Source organism: Staurois parvus, unplaced genomic scaffold, assembly GCF_062004578.1.
Source record: "Staurois parvus isolate SC_StPar_1 unplaced genomic scaffold, SC_StPar_1.0 ptg000393l, whole genome shotgun sequence".
In the NCBI taxonomy this organism is placed as follows: Eukaryota; Metazoa; Chordata; class Amphibia; order Anura; family Ranidae; genus Staurois; species Staurois parvus.
This window is the reverse complement of record NW_028318189.1, coordinates 2,682,229-2,700,894: the sequence shown is the minus strand read 5'-3', so window position 1 is coordinate 2,700,894 and position 18,666 is coordinate 2,682,229. Positions and strand designations below refer to the sequence as shown.

Sequence of the window (18,666 nt, the reverse complement as noted above, 5' to 3'; positions counted from 1 at the left end):
CTTGATGCTTTTACCTGCACACAAAAGCAAATGGTTTACCAAATGGCTGCTCTGTATTACAACTTTACGACCACCTCTGTCCTGCACTCATTACCTGTATCAATGGCACCTGTTTGAACTTGTTATCAGTATAAAAGACACCTGTCCACAACCTCAAACAGTCACACTCCAAACTCCACTATGGTGAAGACCAAAGAGCTGTCGAAGGACACCAGAAACAAAATTGTAGACCTGCACCAGGCTGGGAAGGCTGAATCTGCAATAGGCAAGCAGCTTGGTGTGAACAAATCAACTGTGGGAGCAATAATTAGAAAATGGAAGACATACAAGACCGCTGATAATCTTCCTCGATCTGGGGCTCCACGCAAGATCTCACCCCGTGGGGTCAAAATGATCACAAGAACAGTGAGCAAAAATCCCAGGACCACATGGGGGGACCTAGTAAATGACCTGCAGAGAGCTGGGACCAACGTAACAAAGGCTACCATCAGTAACACACTATACCGCCAGGGACTCAGATCCTGCAGTGCCAGACGTGTCCCCCTGCTTAAGCCAGTACATGTCGGGCCCATCTGAAGTTTGCTAGAGAGCATTTGGATGATCCAGAAGAGGATTGGGAGAATATCATATGGTCAGATGAAACCAAAATATTTGGTTTCATCTGACCATATGACTTTCATCACTTCTGGTTTCCTGGAAGTAAGCAGCACCATTTGTAAATAAAGAAAGCATCTGAACACATGGATCTTGGTACGATCAGATGCTTTTAGGGCAGAGGAGAGATCGTGGGTCTATTAAACTCTCCATAAAAAGTACCCATCACTGCCTATTGCTGTCACAACGGATGTTTACATTCTTTGTGGCAGCAATAAAAGAAACAGTGTAAGGAAACATGGTAAAAAAAAAAAAAATTAAAAGTTAACACCCCCCCGCACCCTGTGTTCGCACACAAAGATGAACACGAGTTGGTCCCCTTGGCATATGTAAACGGCAATCGCACCATACATGGGAGGTATTGCCACGAGCTATTGAGTGAGGCTGATAATTCTGGCACCAGACCTCCTTTGTATCACTAAACTGGTAATCTATAAAGGCTTAAAGCGTCGCCAATTGCAACATAGTTTGTCGCCATTCCACGAGTGTGCACAATTTTAAAGCATGACATGTTAGGTATCTATTTACTTGGTGTACCACCATATTTTATATTTTGCTAAACAATTGGGTACCATGTTGTGTTTGTGTGCATTAAAATTCATTAACCACATGCCGCCCAGCCACTGTATAAATACGGCGGCAGGGCGGCACGGCTGGGCAAAACCACGTTTTAAAACGTGTGTTTTGTAAACAGGTAGGGGGCGTGCACGAGGCGTGCCGCCGCACTACCTGTCCCGCCGATCACAGACGCAATGTCAGTCGCCGGGTCACATCCGGTCATACCGGCTATGTCCTGGCGATCGGCGGCAATCGCTGACAGAGAGCAAAGCAGCAGTAGCAGTGCTTTCTGTCAGTTCCCTGACAGCTCCAGGACAAGCTGATCAGGACAGAAGAGTTTCTCTCTCTCGATCAGCGGTGTCCCGTGCAGTACACACCCCCTCCCCCTAGTAAAACACTCCCCTCACACAGTTAACCCTTTCCCTGAAAAATAAACGTAACCCCTTCCTCCCCAGTGCCATTAGTACAGTGTCAGTGTTTTTTTTTTTGCACTGATCACTGTATTGGTGTCACTGGGGATGTCAGTGACCCCAAGTCAGTACCCCCCAATGTCAGAATGTCCGCCGCAGTCCTGCCATAAGTCGCTGATCGCCGCCATAAGTCGCTGATCGCCGCCATTATTAGTATAAAAAAAACCCCTAAAAATCCCAGTATCTTTCCTGCCATTTGTAAACGCTATAACTTTCACGTAAACCAATTAATTTACACGTATTGGTTTTTTTTTTTTTTTAGCAAAGACATGTCACAGAATGCATTTTGGCAGAAATTTATGACTAAATTTGATTTTTACATTTTTTTTACTGGACATGTTTTATAGCAAAAAGTCCAAAATATTGTTTTTTTTCCTCAAAATTGTCAGCCTTTTTTTTTATAGCGCAAAAAATAAAAACCGCACAGACAATCAAATACCACCGAAAGAAAGCTCAATTTGTGGGAAAAAAAAAAAAGGATGTAAATTTCATTTATGTACCATATTGCATGATCGCGCAATTGTCCGTTAAACTAGCGCAGCGCTGTATAGCAATAAAATGTCGTAAATTGCAGTATCTATACCATAGTTTGTAGACGCTATAACTGTCATACAAAGCAATCAATATACACTTATTGGGATTTTTTTTTACCAAAAACATGTAGCAGAATACATTTTGGCCTAAATTTATAACCAACTTTGAGTTTACTATATATTTTTTATAGCTGAAAGTAAAAAATATTGTATTTCTTCAAAATTTTTGGCCTTTTTTTGTTTATAGTGTGAAAAATAAAAAGCGCACAGGTGATCAAATACCACCGAAAGAAAGCTCTATTTGTGTGAAAAAAAGGGACGTAAATTTTGTTTGGGTGCAGCACTGCATGACCGCGCAATTATCAGTTGAATTAGTGCAGCACCGAGTAGCAAAAAGAGGCCTGGTCATTAGGGGGGTAAATCCTCTGCAGCTCAAGTGGTTAAAGTGTATTTTTTCCAAAAAATTTGCATTTGTCACGGAATTTGCGCAGTGTATTTTCAAGCATTTGAAAACCCACCATTGTATTTCCTAGGGCCTCTCTTAAAAATATATATAAATGTTTCAGGGTTCCAAGAAAATTTCTAGAAAAAAAAAAAGTACAGATTTTTTTTACTTGTAAACAAACAAAAAGTGTCAGAAAAAGGCCTGGTATTCAAGTGGTTAAAAAATGTCTTAGGTTAGTAATGAAACTGAGTGATCTTGTAAACAAGCCACCAACGTCTGTTTGCCTTTTCTCCTACATGTCCTCAAACAGCAAGCTGAGCAAAAACAATTAAAGGGTTACTAAACCCACAACAGTAAAATCAGTCTGTGTATGCTGTAAAGCATGCCTGTTATACTCACTGCGGAACCTAAGGGGTTAATCCTCTGCATTGTGTAAAAAGAATGTTTAATCCTGACTTCTCTGATCCTGCCCTTCTTCCAGTGTCCCCCTCTTATCTCCTGATAAGACATAACATGTGGTGTCACTCTGCACATGCTCAGTTTGGTGTGTATTTCTAGAGAGGGTTTTTTTTCCTAGGGAGAGTGCATGTGATCAGCACAGAGCCAATTAGCACTGTCCAGACAGAGGTCAGAAGTTCTGCATCCTCCTAGAGCAGAAAGAAAACTCCTCCTACAAGCTTTAACCAGTGCTCTGCTAAACACTGATAGAAGTCACAAGACTGCTCTAACTGCTGATGAGAAAAGGTATTTAGCAGTCCATATTTACTAAAATAATTGCATTTCCATGTTCTGTGTACTGTGGGAGATCAGATATAGTGAATGCAGGGTCCTGGGTTTAGTAACACTTTAAGTCTTAATAAAAATGCATTTCTTACCAGGGAGCGTTTTGTGAGATCATTTATTATTGCAAACAAAACGAATATATCTGACAGCGATTGGTTTAAAACAACGTGGATTAAAGTGGTGCTCTCCATGTTATAAAGAAATCCTTCTGATATGTAAACATGTTTTTTCAGAAGCATCACTAGTGTCTCATCATTTCCCTCCCTCCACGGCAATATACAAAAATAATAATAAAATTAGAGAAATCAAAAAGTTTTTGAAATGCAAATTAAAATGCTTCGTAAATTTGAACAATTTTCTTGGTGAATTACCGTAGATTGCTATCGCTATGTATTAATTCTCTTCAAAAGCACTTTGTACTTCAGATTTCCAAGACATCACAAAAGGGAGCATTTCTAATTTCTTTAAAAAGTGCATTAAACTGCCAAATTTACTGAAAGCTATTAAAAGAAACTCAGTGGTGGTGTGCCAAACTGGAGAGGCTTTATCCTTTGCACAGAGGTTCTTTTCTGTCTTTTTAAGCCTTTGATACGTCAAGTTGACATATCAAAGTCCGTGTTTCTTATCAGAAAAACAACCTGTCGCTGGTGCCCTCTTTGATTTATGGCCTTTCTGCCATCAACACTAATCTTCATTTCTAAATCAAGTGGGTTCAGCCATGCATGCAGCTTAAAAGCGATTGTAAACCCTCACTCCCATTCAGTTTAAAATAAAAATAAAAGGCAAAACATTTGTGTATGGTTATAAAAACATAATACATTTTTCATCTTTTTTTTTTTTAATAGGTGATCACATTTCCTCTGTTCTCAGCTGCATAGAGAGGTGGAGGGTGGAGAAACAGCAGTTCACTGGTCTTCCCAGTGAATGTCTGGGCATGGGGATGTGTCAGGAAAAGTCTGATCACTAGAGGAAAGCAGGCTGAGTTCCCAGAATAGCTAGAGAAAATGGACCACACTGTGTGGTCAGCTTGTAATAGGAAATCAGAGGGACTTGCAGGAACATGAGTGATTTCACACAGGAGGAAGCAATACAAAAGAGAACAAGATACTTTTTTTTCATACCAATACTTGGTACAGCAGGCACATATCAGGAATATAAAATGATGAATTTACATATGACATTTTTAATAGAGGTGTACCAGGGTCAGAGGTATGACGCCAAGCTTTTAAATTTAGAATTTTCTACATTTCTCAAAACAAGACTAATTTATCTTCCAAGACATCTTACTTCAAACAAGCCAATTATAAAAAAGAAAAAAATACAGAGCTGCTCTTTAAAAGAAAATCAGATCAATGTAGAGCAAATGTGCAGATAATTGGGACATACCCAGGCTGATCAAAATTCACTAATCAAAACAGATGAAATAAAAATATCCAGACACTGACTACATTTGCTACAATCATTTAGCCATTTTTACATTTGTTTTGCGTGCTTAGGAGAGAGCATACGAGGGAACAGCCAGAGGAACCCAACATCACATATGCTTGTGACCGTTCAAGAATGATCCTAAACTAAAAGCAGCATTTAAACGTTTAATACCAGTTGTATTGTTCATCATGCTGTATAACATGCCCACGCTCAACTGCAGGACTTCTCCAGGACTTCCCCCATCCTCTGGAACTCACTACCCCAATCCATCAGACTGTCACCTACCCTCCTCACCTTTAGGCGCACCCTGAAAACCCATCTCTTCAGGGAAGCCTACCCCACCATCACCTAACTGCCGATCTCCTCCACTCCTCCCACCACTCCATCCCCCACAGCCACTTCCTCCTGTGCCATTATCCCCTCCCTCCTAGATTGTAAGCTTGAAAGAGCAGAGCCCTCAAACCCCTCGTGTATTGTTTTGTTACTGTACTGTCTCATGTACTGTCCCCCACTATAATGTACAGCGCTGAGCAAACCTTTTGGCGCTATATAAATACTGTATAATAATAAATAATAATAACATTCCAAATGGAATACCAATGCAAAAATACAGTAGGGTTGACATACCTGTGCAGTACATATTAGTATGAGGAAACTAATAATAAACAATGGGCTAATAGGTCTTAAAACACCCTTATATTATTAAGAATATAATCAACACAAGATATCATACACATAATATATGTTAGATCCATAACCTACTAACTCATATCTTTATACATGACATTTCATATTATATAATATCATATCTTATTCTCCATATCGATACCATAAATGTAACTACAAATGTACAAGAGATGTATGAGCAAATATATCTTATATTCGATGACCCCACTAACTGTATATCCATAAACCTTTATCCTATTGCCATGTACACTAATCCTCCATATATTGTATATTGTATACTATATATAAACTGCTTAATGTATATAACTTGATACACTGTCAAAAATCCTCTATGAAGCAATTGAGATCGAAATCCACGTTTAACCCTTGCTGCACCATTGTTTGAAGTTGGAAAATCCATTTTGATTCTTTTTGACTTAATGTTCTAATGTTGTTACTGCCTCTCCAATGCGGCTTTTTTTTTTTCAATCCCTCAGAATTGCAATCCTGTCGGGTTCTTGTTGTGATATAATGCAAATTGTTTTGACATGTTTACTGCATCCTTTCTTAATTCTGCTTACATTTCTCTTGTATTCTTTTTGCCACGTACTGTAATCCACAATTGCATTGGATACAGTACACTACCCCCTCCGTTCTACACGTGATGCAGTCCTCAATCTCATATTTTATGCCCGTGGAATGTAATGTAAAATCCTTTTTCTTTCTCGGTAATTTGGTGTTTTTACAGCCAAAACATCTACCCCACGAAAAAAACCCTTTCTCATCAAAGAATGTGGTCTTCTTCTTGTTAGGTGGATCTATGATACTCTTGACTAATCTGCTCCTCAGATTTGGTGCCTTCTTGTAAATAAATTTTGGTACCCTTGGTAAGACATTCATTAGCCATTTATCCCAGTGTTTGCGTATAATCTTCTCAACCAGTTTGTATTGTTTGTTATAGTGTAATACTATTGCTCCTGTATAATCATCACTCCTTTTATTTTCGACATCCCTGATGAGGTCTTCTCTATTTCGATTATCGACCAGTTATTTGTTTTTCTATATTGGTTTTATCATACCCTTTTTTAATGAACATCTCTCTGATTCTTGAGGCTTCCTTTTTGAACTCATCTTCTTCTGTGCAGTTTTTTTTTTAACCTAACGAGCTGTCCTTTTGGGATGTTCATTAACCAATTAATATGATGGCAACTGTCCATTGTGATATATAACTAATCAATATATATGGATTATTTCTTTCAGGTACTTACCGTATTTTTCGCCGTATAAGACGCACTTTTTCTTCCCCAAAACTGGGGGGGAAATGTCAGTGCGTCTTATAAGGCGAATATGCAGCGGCCGGTCCGGTATTTCCAGCGCGGCCGTGTCAGAATACCGGGCCGGCCGCTCAGCTCTGCAGCGGGACCTTACCTGTTCCTCTATCCAGCGGTGTGCTGTCTTCCCGGCTTCTGTAGTGTGTGCACTGGGCATGGCAGCCGGGTGCCAAGTGTGCATGCGCAAGAAGCGGTGCTTTTTGTGAATGGTAAGGCGGTACCTGGGACACATGACAGATCCCAGAAGCCGCCGGACCAATCGCAAAGCGCAAGTGCTTCTCGCTCATGCGCACTGGGAACCCGGCTGTCATGCCGAGCGCCATTACAGAAGCCAGGAAGACAGCGCGCGGCTGGATCTAGGAACAGGTAAGATCAAAGAACAACTCTGCAGAAATAAGAGCGGGTACCTGTCAAATTCAGGTACCCACTCCCCACCTCCCCAAAGGTCAGCAGTCATCTGTACTGTCCGCAGTCTCTGGTCATCCCTGTGCTGTCCGCAGTCTCTGGTCATCCCTGTGCTGTGTCTGCAGTCCATTAGTTCAGAATTTTTTTTTTCCTGTTTTCTGCCTCTAAAACCTAGGTGCGTCTTATGGTCAGGTGCGTCTTATACGGCGAAAAATACGGTATATAGTGCTGTCAATTTACGCAGCGCTTTACATATATATTGTACATTCACATCAGTCCCTCACCCTCAAGGGGCGTACAATCTAAGGTTCCTAACTCCCATTCATACATACACATACTAGGGACAATTTAGACAGGAGCCAATTAACCTACCCGCATGTTTTTGGAGTGTGGGAGGAAACCGGAGTACCCCGAGGAAACCCACGCAGGCACAGGGAGAACATGCAAACTCCAGGCAGGTGGTGCCATGGTTGGGATTCAACCCAACGACCCCAGTACTGCCAGGCGGAAGTGCTAACCATTTAGCCACTGTGCTGCCCATATTACTCCTGTTTCTTGTTTATAATATCTCCCGTCATACCAAAAATATGTATGACCCAGACAAAATTCCAAATCCTTTCTTATATATTTCTTCTGTTTCTTCTCCATTGTTCTATTTTTCTGTAAGATCCATTTTACTGCTTCAATTGCCTCCTTATGGTCGATAATCATGTATAGAGATCCTACATCAGCAGTTGCAAATATAAGACTTTCAGTGTTTTCTATTTGTTCCAACAATTGTAGGACATGCTTTGTGTCTTTCAAGTACACTTTTGTATTTTGAACCTCTGGTTGCAGGAAAGTATCAATATACTGACCCACTCTTTCCATCACCGATCCTATCTTGTTAATATTTAAAACGCACAGTGAACAAGATTTGGAAAACGCATGATCAATATGAAATAGAGTGCATTAATGGTTCTATAAGGCGATACGTTGGAAGCACGGAATATGCACTGTATGTTATTGTAGCATTGTCACACAGCAAGGTGTATGTATATATTATAGGTATTTGTTTACACAATATTACGCTGCATATTTTGTAGATTATAATTGATCTGGGAACACTATACATGTTAGCTGCAATATTTTTGAGTATATGTTAGTGGATAGGCATATTGCACTGTAAGTTTTTCATAACATATTACTGTATAGGCAGTAAAGCATGCTTTTTATACTCAATGTGAAACCTAAGGGGTTAATCCTCTGCATTGTGTATAAAGGATGTTTGACCCCGTCTTCTCTTATCCTCCCCTTCTTCTACTGTCCCCAATCCATCTGCTGACAGAACAGAGACTTGGGGGCAAGCTGCACATGCTCAGTTTAGTGCATATGGCTAGAGAATTTTTTTTTCTAATCTTGGGAGAGTGCATGTGATCAGCAGAGGGCCAATCAGCGCTATCCAAACAGAGGGTTAGGGGTTACGCAGCCTCATAGGTCAGTCATAGCAGAATGAAAACTCCTACAAGCTTTAACCAGTGCTCTACTGAACACTGATAGAAGTCACAAGACTGCTCTAACTGCTGATGAGAAAAGGTATTCAGCAGTTTATATATACTGAAATAATTGCATTTATATGTTCTGTGTACTGTGGAAGACCAGATATAGTGAATGCAGGGTCCTGGGTTTAGTAACACTTTATGGGCTCATGTACACGGGGCGTAACGTAGGTTAACCTCCCTGGCAGTATGATTATTTCAGATTTTTGGTACTGAAAGCGGTACCATTATTTTGCATGGAAATTTGGCGTTTTAGATTGTAGGCCTGTAATTTTTAGGAATAACTCACTGAAATCTGTCCGAACAAGAGTCTAGTAAACATCCCGGGTAGGATAAAACTTGAAACACAAAATCATAAATTATAATTTAATAAATAATCATAAAAAATAATATAATACATTTAATTCAATAATATAATCAAACCAAAAACACTGAAATTTGAACTATAGCGCCAAGTTCGCACATCACTGAGCAAAGTCGCAAAATTGTTTTCAGTGTCTGACGAATTTCCCCATGAATCATCACTCAATTCTGCAAGTGGTTCTGATTTACTATCTCTGTTCTCTAGCTGGTCTAAAACCGATTTTGACCTAAAGGGACGCTTTTTGGACGCCATGGATGTTTCTCAGTTTCCAGGCAATAAGGACAGTAAAAATGCAGGCAGGGCGCAGGACAAAGCACTAGGGACAAAATGTATGTGAAATGGTTTGATACAGTAATGTTTTACTATGTGATTTTAGTGAATGTCCCTTTGTCATTTTCAAATTTCCCACCGTTCCATCCCCCGTACGTCCCGACGCTCGCAGGGGACGGAACCCAGAAGACAGATGTCGGCATCGGCCGGTTTACATTGCCGGGGACACTGCAGGAGGGACATCGCGGGATCGCAGGACAAGGTAAGTGAAGAAGAGACCCCGGAGCAGCGCTGCATGGTAAGCCCGAGTGTAGCTCGGGGTTACCGCTTGTGGTACTGAAACTTTACCTCGAGCTACACTCGGGAATACCGCCAGGGAGGTTAAAAAAAGTCAGGTTAGCTGCGTTTGTATACCGCGTTTCGAAATGTTTGTGTTTAGAAGCGCTTTTAAAAGATAATTTCAGGATACCATCCCAAATGCCCAGAATGCACTGAAAAATAGTACAAAATTAACTATTTCAGACATTTTGAGATGAATTGAGAGAGCAGAAGCAGAGAGAGCAGTATGTGTTGAGATTACCGGTCTCTTTTCTGGTTGTAGTCACTATGGATCCCATCCTGAGCATAATGCAGCACATTCTACCATTTTTTTCTTCACGCAAAACCTGGAACTGACTGCGCTGGTGTACCGGGTCCATTTGAATACATGGAAAACGCTTTGCATGCATTTCTGATAATGAAAAAAGGCTCTGGACAGTATCTGGACATGGAACAGTTAAACGATTCTAAATGCAAACACTTATAAATGCGGTTAATCGCGTCTACAAGCGTTTGGCGTTTGAAATGCAGATAAAAATCTACTCCTGAACGCAAGTTTGGTGCGTTCAAAAAAACGACTGTAAATTCAACTGCCTGTAAACAAGGATGTGTACATGGACACATAGGAAAACATTAGGGAGAGTTCAGGGGCTACTGAGAAAACCGCAGAACAGCTCCTGAATGTCAGTTTAGGAGCTGCAGTGTACATGAGCCCTAAATCTTGTTTTTTCCCCCATGTTATTGTGTGCTTGAAGCCCATTTAAAACACAACACCCTACAACCCTATGGCGTTAATGGGGGCCTAAAAGACAAATTTGGGCACATCTAGGAGATGCATTTTATCATTTAACTGAATACGCATCTGTCTTAACTGGCATTTTTAGGTCTGCTTGGAGTTTAGCTTTGCCAAGTCAAAATGATTGGCAATTGACATTGTAAATACAGATAATTCAGCTGCTCTCTCTCATGCTTTTTGGCAAACATGTTTGTTTAAATGCTGTTTGCCGTAGCCTGTAAAAGATAGTAATAAATTTGACAGAAAGCTCCTACAGCACAACAGCTTACGTCATGAGGCTAAAGTCCAATCTAAAAATGAAACTTTTGATGGTTTTGAAAAGGGTGGCAGTAAAAGGATGTCAGAGGGATAGGAACTGATGATGGGAAAGCACTCTATTGGGGACAGAAATGGTAACAAAAACTACCCTCCCCACACACACACAAAAAGGTTAGACCCTCTGTCAGTTTGTTTGTTTTTTTTGCCATCTTCCCATCTATGTGAGCCGATTCCCTTCATTTCTTGTTCTGGTGCCACAAGAAAAAACAGTTGAATGACACTCGGACAACGGAAATACTGAAATCCTACTTTATTCAAGCAGCTTTAAAAAGCATGGACAACCGCAATTATCATGTGATGAGCAGGGGACCACAGTTAACGATTTGCTCCTGGTGTCACTAGGATAATATTAGAGCAGGGGTCTCCAAACTTCCAAAACAAAGGGCCAGTTTACTGTCCTTCAGACTTTAGGGGGGCCGGGCTGTGGCCATTAGGAGTAGAAAACCTCCCAAAATTCATGGGAAAAAAAAGCCCCATCTTTGCTGTCAGGGGAAGAAATAGAACCCCATTGTTTGTGTCATTGAGAGGACTTGTGCCCCATCATTGGGCACATTGTTGGTGTCATTGTGAGAAACTGTACCCCTTCTTTGGTGTCATTGGGAGAATTATGCTCCATTGTCGGTATCAGTGAATGAAATAGTGCCCCAGGGGCTGGACTTAAAGCAAGCAAAAGGGCTGCATTGGTTTTTTGGAGACCACTATATAAGGGTAAATCTGCCAAATGAAGATACACATTTTAAAGCTTATCAACACCATTAAAAAATAAAAATGGTTTATTGTATTTGCTTTGTGCCAAACACCGAGGGCCTATTCACATCAGAAACTGCATGTCGGCTGCACGTTTTTGCATTTCCATGCATATGCAGTGTATTTTTACTAAGCCTGCATTTCCTGTAAAGGTCACTTCTGTCTTTTTATCTTTTATATGTACTGCAGTGCATTTCTTCATGCATCTGTGCCCATTTATGTGCATTTGCAGTACAGAAAACAGCTTGCTGTACATTTCTATCACTGCACTAATGTGAACTATGCTCATAGGATAACCTGGATTGTGGACTGTCTCTGCAGTCAAAAATGTATCCCATCTGGTGTGAATGGGCCCTAAAAATGAAAAGTGCTGAGGAATAGTTATAAAGGTGGTTGAACTTTTAGCAAAATCAGGTCTTTTTGGCAAGGATAAAACAGAGTTTAAAGAGGTACTTTCTGACTAAATGTGAACACTCTGCATTTACTCATTTTTAGGGGGAAAAATCTACCAGTGTATCCTTTTTTTTGTGCTTCCGGTTGGCCATAAATTCCAGTAACTACCATAATCTTTATATTTTGATTGTCTCTAAAGTTGAAAAACCAGACTAGTGTGTTCCTGGGTTCTCAGCAAGACACTCTATTGGTCTTATTACTACTTTGTATAGCGTATGATTAGTTTTAGAAAACAACTGCTAGACTTTCAGGAATTATTCACATCTATCCTCTATCTCTGGGTAAGGTTGGTTACAACTTCTGTCAATATAAATGTGATACGCATAGGTCCATACAGCAATCACAGATGTAAGAATCCAGTCTCTTATTTTGCACGCCTGTTCACTTAGCTCTGTGCATACATAACCATTAAATGCTGTAGCCATTGGTTAAGGTGCAGGTGAATGACATGGAGTGCAAGAAGTACAGGTACGCCAATTTGTGAAGTGTGACTGTGCTCAAGTTAGCAGAAAGTGGTTTGTCATCAAGTAAACCAAACAGCTGTAAGAAAAAAAAAATGTTTGGCACTGTGCTATTCATCTTTGTCAAAGAGCCCATGGTTGGGATCAGAGGCGGACTGACAACTGAAGGGGCCCCTGGGCAATAGGGGATTCTCCTCATAACGATTTCATCCAATGAAAAAGTCATAGGACACGTGACGTCAGACGTATCGACGCTGACCAGAAGTGCGATCGCGGCCATCTTGGAAGTGGGAACATGTGGCCAATGTTTCCCTAAACATGTCTACACCTGTATCCTTATGAGGAGCTTCTTCACCCAAATTTTAATGTGAGTTGCCAAATAAAGGAGGATATTTTGTATCTACTAGTTGTAACTGGATTTTCTTATGAGGAAAATGGAGGAAAAACCCTAACATTGGATGAAACCTTAATGATGAGAAGTTAACCCAGAGTGGTGTTATGCCCTGTCGTTTCTTATATAGGGTAATTATCCATCAGTACATGAGTTGGAGAGTGTTGGTTTGGGTTTAAGGTGACCACTGATGAATACAGAGTGCGGTGATACACACTTGCAGTGACAATTTTTGAGTTGTTTTCACATATTGTGTAAATGACACTTTGTGTGAGTGTCTTTCACATTATATATATATGAGTATACACATTTATATAGATTTTTGCATGTTGCACAGTGAGTGGCACGTGTGTTCTTATTATTTAAAAGGTATGACACTATGTCGAGCTTTTTCTTTTTGAGGTGTATTGTCATCAGGATTTGCGGGTGTTGAGAAGGAGATTTATTGATGAAAGAAGAGAGAGAACTATTGTCTACACCTGTGGGGACTATTTTTGATATTTTGGACACTTTTTTGTGTTGTTTTATTTGTTTACATATTTATTTTTATTTATTTGTTAAAGAGAAAAGTCTTATAATTTTTGTTTGATTGGCCTTCAAGGGTGGAGGTGGATAACTTTTTTGGGATATTATATGGGGATTTGTTGCTGTGTATTTTAATATATACTTAAGTGCTTGCCTTTAAGTGCCCATTAAAATGTTTTCACACAAGATGCACACATTTCCCTAATTGTATTCAATGCATGTAAATGAAATAAAATACTTTTATTCATAAAATACACAAGCATTATATAATAATGTGACAGCACATAAAATTTTTTGTTTTTAAGATCTTGAGGAAACCCAGAAATAATGTTCTCATCTACAACTAATGGTACATTACTGCAATTAGGGAATTATAGATATAGTAATAAATATGTAGATATAAGAAACGCCAATAAAGAATAAAACACAACTGCATACCTAATATCTCAATGACAGACACAGAAATATCATTGAATTTGCACTGGTGCTCAGTTGCAACACTAACTTTTGCTCATTGCAAAACTCACTTTACATTGGTGTTCAGTACAAACTTTGTATCTTAGGGAAACACTTTGCATTGATCCTCAGGAATATACACTAGTTTTGCACTGGTGTTCAGGCCAAGCCATTCACTGGCAACTGGTCATCTGATAAGGCTGGCCTGGACTGTGGATTTACACCCTGAATGGGCCAATTCTCCATCTCCTGGGTTCTCTTTTGCTGAAAAAACATATGGGTCTTTTTCATAAAATATCTGGAGGAAAAATACTTCTGTCCATTGCATCAAATTCTCCATTACAAGTTACTGTAATTCAGAATAAGCAAGACAGGAGGATGGTTAACAAGAACTGCTAATAACCTTGTACTGTTCTTCCCCCTGCCAGGGTTCAGACAGAAGAAGGACTTCCAGTGTGCATGTGCCAGGGACGGCACAGACTGCCCAAGCTGGCAGTACAGTACTCAACTGCAGGGAACCTGGGCAGCGGCAGATTGTAAAAACAAAGGGAATGCTGGACATGGTGGTGCTTATAGTTCTGGCTCTTCAGTAACACACAAAAAGTCCTCTGTCTTCCTGCCTACCAGCTGCAAAGCGGCAGCTACAGGGGGAAAAGTGAACCCGCTCACGAACAGATATAAATTTCCTGCAATATTGGCATAACCTCTTTATACCACTCAAAGAACCCCAGTTCAGAAACCTTGTATTAACTATTAGACTGTACAGCCCTGGCAAAAAGTTTTGCGAATGACACAAATAATTTACCGGCAAGGAAACACATGCAGTCATCATTGCTTTGCACAAAAAATGATTCCCAGACAAGGATATTGCTGCTACTAAGATTGCACCTAAATCATCCACTTATCGGATCATCAAGAACGTCAAGGAGAGAGGTTCAATTGTTGTGAAGAAGACTTCAGGGCACCCAAGAAAAGCACAACAAGTGCCAGGACCATCTGCTAAAGTTGATTCAGCTGTGGGATTGGGGCACCACCTATTCAGAGCTTGCTCAGGAATGGCGGCAGAGGAGGAGGAGGAGGGGGGGGGGGGGGGGGGTGGTGTGTGTGTGTGTGTGTGTGTGTGTGTGTGTGTGTGTGTGTGTGTGTGTGTGTGTGTGTGTGTGTGTGTGTGTGTGTGTGTGTGTGTGTGTGTGTGTGTGTGTGTGTGTGTGTGTGTGTGTGTGTGTGTGTGTGTGTGTGTGTGTGTGTGTGTGTGTGTGTGTGTCTGCACGGACAGGGAGGCAAAGACTTTTGGATGATGGCCTGGTGTCAAGAAGGCCAGCAGGGAAGCCACTTCTCTCCAGGAAAAAAATCAGGGACAGACTGATATTCTACAAAAAGGTACAGGGATTGGACTGCTGAAGACTGGGGTAAAGTCATTTTCTCTGATGAATCCCCTTTCCGATTGTTTATGGCATCCGTAAAAAATCTTGTCTGGAGAAGAAATGGTGAGTCCTGTCATGTCAACAGTAAAGTATCCAAAGACCATTCATGTGTGGGGTTGCATCTCAGCCACGGGAGTGAGCTCACTCACAATTTTGCTTAACACCACAGCAATGAATGAAGAGTGGTACAAAAACACCCTCCGAGAGCAACTTTTCCCAACCATTCAAAAACAGTTCGGTGATGAACAATATCTTTTCCAGCATAATGGAGCACCTTGCCATAAGGCAAAAAGTGATGTAATCAAGTGGCTTGGTGAACAAAACATTTACATTTTGGGTCCATGGCCAGGAAGCTCCCCAGACCTTAATCCCAATGACCAAACTTGTGGTCAATCCTCAAGAGGCGGGTGAAAAAACAAAAAACACAAATTCTGACAAACTCCAAGCATTGATTATGAAGGAATGGGCTGCCATCAGTCAGGATGCGACCCAGAAGTTGATTGACAGCATGCCAGGTCAAATTGCAGAGGTCTTCAAAAAGCAGGGTTAACACTGCAAATATTGACTCTGTGCATAAACTTAACCACTTGCCCTCCTGAGGATTTACCCCCTTTCCTGTGTTACAGCGCTGTGTTACTTTAACTGACAATTGTGTGGTCATGCACCCAAATGAAATTTACGTCCTTTTTTTCCCCCATGAATTGAGCTTTAGTTCAGAGGTATTTGATCCCCTGTGAGTTTTTTTTATTTTTTGCACTATAAAAAAAAACTAAAAAAATAAAAAAAATTGAAAATTGACTTTTTGCTATTAAAAACATGCACAGTAAAAAAAAAAAAAAAAATTAAAAAATTAAAAAAAAAATCAAATTGTGCCATAAATTTAGGCCAAAATGTATTCTGCGACGTCTTTGCTAAAAAAAAACAAAACAATACGTGTAAATTAATTGGTTTATGTGAAGGTTATAATGGTTTTTTTTTCTACTAGTAATGGCAGTGATCAGCAATCATTCTGACACGGGGGGGGAACTAACTTGGTGTCACTGACATCCCCAGTGACACCAATACAGTGAGCAGTGCTAAAAAACAGCAATGACAGTGTGCTAATGGCACTGGGCAGGAAAGGGTTAACATAAGAGGTGATCAAAGGGTTAACTATATGTAGGGAATGTTTTACTAGGCGGCGGGGTGCTTCACTGTAAGCACACTGATGGGGACCCAGTGATTGACAGGCGTGGCAAGCAGTGCATGTAAGGCGCTCGCGCGTACCCCCTACCCAGAAATGCAAAATTTTATATATATATATATATATATATATATATATATATATATATATATACACACACACACACACGATTTTGTGCACCTGTGCCTCCCTGTAGCAGTATTTCGGGAAGCGGTTAATGTAAAAAAAAAAAAAAAAAGCATTATTTAGCACTTAAAGTTTGCGTTCCTTTTGGCGGTTTTTCACTTTTTTCAAGCCAACATTGCACCAGAATGCACACAGCAATACTGTGAAACTATTAAAACATTGCAATGTGCTTTCATTCACAAAATGATCTCCCTCTGATGAAATATTACCATTTATTTTCATTCCTGAGCTCAGAAGAGAACATTTTTTACACGGATACATTGTATACTATTCACTTTCTGGCCAGTGCAGAGCTCCTCTGTTGTTTTGTACATTTCTAAAATACGGACAGCAAACACCTGGTGATAAATAATGAATGTGTGGGTTTTTAATGAATTGACTAATGATTTATCTCACGTTTTTTTTCTGCAGTATTTATCTCACCATTTTAACAAAATGTGTGGCATTTACCTCCCATTCGATATTTTACTTAGATAAATTGACTCTTATCTCTTATTTCTGAAAAATGAGTCACGTGACCTTCATATTGCAAGCGGTAACCTTTAGTGTATGGACCCTTTTGACACTTCTGAAATGCCTGTAATTATACTTCAGTATACCATAGTAACATCTGACAAAAATATAAAAAAACTGAAGCAGCAGACTTTGTGAAAATTATTTGCGTCATTCTCAAAAAACATTTGGCCATGGCTGTAGTATTCACAGTATTGTAGCGAGAGTGCCTGTTTATTCACCATGTTCAGATACAGCCACAGTACCCTTTAACTCCTTTATGTAACCAATCCCTGGGTTTCCCCCAGAAGATAAAAGATGAATTTCTTCCCTTCCTCAGCAACTGAGAGAGGCCACACAGGATGAGGCAGAGGTAGCTGGGGAAGTGATCTGCAGACAGTGACAGGCCTTCCACTGTCAGAAGCAGTGTGTGAACAGCTGGACAGGAGCCTAATGGAATCCAGCTTCTCTGAAAGGTGCAACAATGGTGTAGAGCAGCTTGACAACTGCTACTACAGTTGCAGTTGGGTGGCACTTAGCCCTTGGATCCCTCCAGATGTTTGCCTGTGATACCACACCTACTCTGGACTTCACTGTGAGGGATGGATCTATATACTATAAATCCTGTATAATAATAATAGTATAGTATTCATTGGTATATGCATGCCATACTTTGTCATTTTGACCCAAATGTGCATTAGTGATTTTAACTTTTGCAATTTACTAAACTGGTGCAGTTACAATTAAGATATTTGCGTATACATATATTAAAAAAACAAAAAAAAACAAAAAAACCCCCCAAAAAACAAAAAAAAACACAAAAAAAAACAAAAAAAAAAGGAAAATCTGTATTTATATATATTTTTTTTTTGTATAAGTGATCACATATCCTCTGTTCTCAGCTGCATAAAGCGGTGAAGGAGGAGAAACCGCAGTACACTGGCCTCCTCACTGAACGGCTGTGCGGGGGAGGGTGTTATGTTAGCACAAGTCTGATCATTGGAGGAGAGCAGGTAGAGCTCCAGCATGGCCAGAAAACTGACCATGCTGTGCTCTTCCACCTAGTGTGGTCAGTTTTTAAACTGCAAAGCAGAAGGATAGGCAAGAACACCAGGTATTTCACACAAAAAGGAATCAATACAAAAGAGAGCAGGACACTTTTCCATACAAGTACATGCTAAAGCAGGAACATATCAGGAATATGAAATGTTGACTTTACATATTCTTTAATACTTGGAAAATTGGGAATACTCTAAGTACATAGTACAGTATTTCCACAAAAAAAGAAACTATGTAGGGTCAGAGACAAGGATTTAGATTACATTGAAAAATTAGGTGGAGGACTGCAATGCCTTCACAGGAATATGGTATTGGTAAACAGCAACATAATGTACAAGTTGCTTGTGTGCCACTCCTGGCAGCCCTACTGCCCTAGACAATGGGTTGTGGTGCCCAAGCAGAAATACAGTCC

The 18,666-nt window shown here is 40.2% G+C and overlaps 1 protein-coding gene across 1 annotated transcript in view; it reads right to left on the bottom strand.

Annotated features, from left to right (window-relative positions):
• PPA1 (inorganic pyrophosphatase 1) overlaps positions 1-18,666 on the bottom strand; it is a 135,405-nt gene that overhangs the window by 89,137 nt on the left and 27,602 nt on the right. The window lies entirely within an intron of this gene.